Raw genomic sequence first — 5318 nt, 5'->3', positions numbered from 1 at the left:
AGCATTCTTTCCACTTCCCCGGCAATTTTTCATTATCTTCATCTTCATGAGCGTTCATCGGAACTTCTTGCCCTTGTTCAAAATTACATCTGTCTTAAATGTCGACATTTTGCGCAAGCGTTAGCAGAAAAAGAACCGCTTGACATTCACATCAAGAGAAGAAAGTGGGTCTGCTTAGACCATACTCTGAAAAACCCATCCTCCAGGATAAGATGGATGAGATCTGCTGAGATGGAAGGACAATAACTGGGGTTCTCCCGGAGTCAGCTGCAAGCTTTGGCCCAAAACAGATGGAAGTGGAAGAAACTCGTAGATGACCCATGCTTCACCCAGAGGAAAAGGGCATCAGTCAAGTATCCTTGTTTTGGATCTTGAACCTTAGAAATGTCAAAGCAAAATATAAAAATGAGGAATGAGAAGCTTTTCCTAAACCATTCAGCTCGGCTTGTGCAAGTGTAACAATTTTCACCAACATTTCAATACATGTGAAATTCCAGCCCACTCTACAGAAAAGAAAATTTAGGGTTCTCCTTGTCCTCCACTGACAGTCCAGTGCAGCAATTTATGTTTGGGCTTTGGATGTTTTGTTTTTGTTTTTTCCTCCTGTCTCTTGAATAAATTCCTACTTGTTGCCTCTAGCTTCAGTTTCAATAACATTCTTCAACACTTACAGATACCTTGCCGTGTAAAGGGCTGACAGATCACAGAATCATAGACACCTCGGGCTGTAAGGGACCTCAGGAGGTCATCAAGTCCATGCCCCTAGCTAAAGCAGGACTAAAGCATCTAAATCATCCCAGACAGGGCTCTGTCAAGCCAGGACTTAAGAAAACTCTACAGATAAAGATTCCACCACCTCTCTCGTGAACACATTCCTGTTCTTCACCACCCTTCTGGGGAAATAGTTTTGCCTAATATCCAACCTAGACTTCCCCCACTGGAACATGAGACCATGTTAGACTTCACCCTTCTCTTTTGTCAACTAAATAAGCCCAAGCTCAGCGTCTCCTCATAGGTTACGTGCTCTAGTCCCGTAATCGTTTTTATTTCCCACTTCTGGACGCTCTTCAATGGCATATCAGGTTAAAAAAAATATTGTTCCCCCTGGAAGGAATGAATCCCTCCCAGTGTATACAGATATGCTCCTCTTGTAAACAGCCCCACAGGGACAGCAAAGAGCCATCATTACAGATGAACCAGCACATAGAGCTGCCAAGAGCAGTGACTTCTTCCCTGGTGAGGGGTCGCTTTATGTCTGCAAGCCAAGAGGAGAGCTCGTCCTGCTGAGCCACCCTGCACAGAGCATGTGTGCTAAGCAGTGATTCTGATGGAGTAGGTCCTCAATTGAGTCCCCCACCTTGTTCCTTGTGGTCTGGGGAGGCATATAGTGCACTGCTGAGGCCCATGGTCCAGCCTCAATCCAGAGAGAGCAGTGTTCCCAAGGGAGACCCCAGCCAGCTCTGTGGGGCTGCGCCAGAGTATTGGGGTAAGCACTGACCCAGCGAGGAGACGGTCCCATAATCAGACCACCCAGCATGTCTGCTGTTGGGCAATAGCCCAGGGCCCGGCTGATTTAAAAGCGCATAGATCCATCAGCCAGGATGTTACGGAGTGTGGGGTCCCCAGCTCCTGCACGTAACCACAGTCAGATGTGATTCTCACTCAGCAGGGAGAACAGGAGGATTATCAATCAACAGGACCACAAAGTAGAACAGACTTGTCAGTACAGAAACCACTCTCGCACCAAGCCCAAAGCTGGTGGTCTGCTCCATCCCATGTATAGTTCTAGAATCTTTGGTCTGGAAGGGACCTCAGGAGGTCATGGATTTCAGCCCATTGTCCACAGCAGGATCAAAACCGAAATCATCCCATCCAGGAATTGTTTCACACCGGGGCTTAAAAACCTCTCAGCATGGAGATTCCACCTTTTCTCTAGGTAACGCATTTGTCATTCTCCTGCTGAAATCGTTTTTCCTCATATCCAATCTCCACCTCTTGCTCAGTAACTTCAGACCACTGCTCCTTGTTCTGCCATTTGTCACTACAGAGAACAGCCCCTCTCCATTCTCTTTACAGCCCCCACTTCAGGAAGTTGAAGGCTGTTCTCATATTGCCCCTCACATTTCTCTTCTTCCAACTAAATAAGCCCAAATCCCTCAGCCTCTCCTCGGAGGTCATGTGCTCCAGCCCCTTAATCAAGTTGGTTCTCCTCCACTAAACCCTCTCCAATGCAGCTCCATGTTTTATCCATTGAGGGGTAAAGAACTGGCTACAATACTCCTGCAGTGGCCTCATCACAATCTTTCAACGGCTGAAGACACATTTCACAGGACAGATGTCTTGACTTCCATGACATTTTGCACGTGCACACGTATCTGTGGTAGAACACCAAAGTGCTCATCGTGGAGTCACTGGTGAAAAAGCCATAAAGGATCATTTCGATCATCCACTCTGACACTGCAGGGAAGAGAATTTCTCCTGGCGGTTCCTCTCTCAGAGAACCCCTGTACCTGTTTTACATGATATCTTTACGTACAAGCCATAGACTCATAGAATCCTAAAACAAGAACTGGAAGGGACTTTGAGATGTCATCGAGTCCGGTCCTCTGCCCTTTGGCCAGGACCAGACACCATCGAGATCATCCCCAGTAGGTGTCTGTCTATATTCTTCAATATCTCCAGTGATGGAGATTCCACAAAGTCCCTTGGCAATTTACTCCAGTGTTTCTCCATCCTGACAGTTGGGAAGTGTTTCCTGAAGTCCAGCCGAAACCTCTCTTGCTGCAGTTTAAGCCCTTTGCTTCTTGTCCTCAGTACTGATCCTTTTACACCCATGGAGTTAATACGATTTACACAATGGAAGGAACCGGCCTCTGTTCTCTTTTCTTTGTTGACACAAAGCAACATCTTTCAGAAATTGCTGTGACAGAGGCAGGAACGAATTGGATTGTTTGCTAATATTGAAGGAAGAATAACATCGTGCAGTGCAGAAAAGGCCAAAATCCCCCCTTTAATTCAACTTCCTTGGGGCTTCTCTGTCCGAAAAAGGTTTCATTCGTGTGTAGGTTCCACAGCAGCCATTGACTCGTGTGGTTTAGCTGCGGTGGAAATCCGGGCACTGGTGTAACTATTCTTGTGATTAACATACGAATGAGAGTAGAAGGTGGCCTCATTTGTGAAATTGTATTTCGGTTCTTTCCTGCTGTGACATCCGCAACCCCAGACTCTCAACTGACCTGCTCCCGGTGCCTTCAGTTTGGTACAGGTCACCCCGTATCCTGAGCTACCCCAACTCCCTGCTTTGACTTCTGCACCCCCATTCTCTGCCTGAGTCACCACACACAACGAGCCCTCCCCTTGACTTCTTCCCTCACTGCATCACCCTCTGTCTCCTGTCCTGGCCCCCTAAACCTCCCACCCACCTGCTTTCACTCCTCCATCACCCACCTCTTCCCCTCTGCCTTCCCACACCCCAATGCTCAAGTGCCCCCTACCTTCAGCCACCCACCTCCACCCCAAACTTACCTATCTTACACAGATGATGAGGAACCCCCAAGTCTGGATAAGATCATACAAGAGTATCTTGAACACACTGCCCTTACCTTCACCCTTGGACTGCCTCAAGATGACCTAGAAGAATGGGCTAAACCTACCACACCATTCCTTCTCAACACTCCTTTCAGACCAACAAGACAGAAGACACACAGAGGAGTAAATGCACTTTCTCTCTGGAGGTGACACAACCGAGACAGTGAAAAACTCACTGATAAATTGGTTTTTTGTTTTTTTTTTTTGCAAAATGCCTAATCCAAAAGGACCACTCTTAATCCAACTCCATCCCATTTTCAAAGAACGGCCCAATCAAGGGTTGTTGGAAATGCAACCCAGAGACAGCATCGACTGGCAACACAGAGAAAAGTGGCTCTTCCGTCAGATGAAAAAGTAGGAGCCAGAGAACGTCGTCCTCATAGGGAGGGAAGAAGACAATCACCAGCTCAACCCAGGGACAGTGAGAAGCCTGGAGAAACTTGACTTCGAAAGGACAGAACAAGAATGTCAACCCCTTGAATACATGGACCAAATATCCATGACCCTGCTTCAAGCCCCAAGCAATGCTAGGACCATCCTCTATTATTTCTCTCTTACATTGCAGCAACCCCACTGCTGAGCTGGGTGCTGGGATCCATCCCCCTGAGACCATCCACAGAGCCCTCCAGCCTGTCCCTGTAGCTCAGCTGCCTAGTGCCACGAGGGGGCATTGCTGCAGTACTGATGAGGAGGAAGGTGCCCCACTGAGCGCCCCACCCCACTGCCTGTAGCACAGCCCCCCATTCGCCCTGCTGGAGTGATGGGGTCAGAGCTGCCTGAGAAATGAGAGAGCCCCCAGCTGAGCCCATAAACCACCTCCCTACAGCACATGGCCCCTGGAAAGTGACCCGACTCCCTGCAGTGCATGGCCCCTGACTCCCCTCTGCTTTCCTACAGTGTTTATTGCAATGCCCCGGGGAGCTCGTCCTGAGCCTGGTCCTGCTGCAAACTGACTGGAGCCAAAGGGAACCATGCCACCGACTGCTGTGGGCTTTGGGTCTGGGCCTCCAAGAGGGAAATGAGCCCTCTGGTCTGGGCAGGGGTTCTGGGAGTGAGAACTCCTGGGATCCGTTCCCAGCTTTGGCAGGGAAGTGGGGAGTAATGGTGACAGGAGAGTGGGAGTCAGAGCTCCTGGCTTGTCATTGTGTGCCTGAGACATGAGTGGGCCCAGAGTCTGAGCATCAGGGACCTGGGGTCATGAGCTCCAGGGGTTATTCCTGCCTGGGCCACTGAGTCATTGTGTTGTGTTGTCTGGGACAGATCATTCCTCCTTCCAGACAAAACCAGTCTCTCACTATTTAGCACAGACAGTGAATCCCATTATAAGTTTCATGTAGAAACACAGGATGATGAACATAGAACTGCCCCTGAAATGATTGACCTAATGACTTGTGTTGCAGTGTGAAGCAGTGTTGTTCTTCCCCTGAGCATTTGGACAAGAAATTTCCATCAGGGACATGCTCCCAGAAGCCAGCGAATGTGATAAAAAAACCCCTCTGTTTCCTTCCACAGCATCAGCGTCTGCAGCGAGGAGATGCAAACACACGTCCTTAACAAGGTAAGTGATAGAAGAATGACTCCAGCCCCCAGCCATTCTCCCACTACAGTCCATTAGCGTTGCATCCCATTCTGCAACTGGAGCTTAATCATGTCATTGGTTTCTTCATTTTCATTTTCTATACAGGGCCCGATAATATTAGTGCGGTCGAGTATGTGGATTTTCTTCGTCT

The sequence above is a fragment of the Carettochelys insculpta genome, chromosome 32 (assembly GCF_033958435.1).
Source record: "Carettochelys insculpta isolate YL-2023 chromosome 32, ASM3395843v1, whole genome shotgun sequence".
NCBI classification, from domain to species: Eukaryota; Metazoa; Chordata; order Testudines; family Carettochelyidae; genus Carettochelys; species Carettochelys insculpta.
This window is presented reverse-complemented; position numbering follows the sequence as displayed.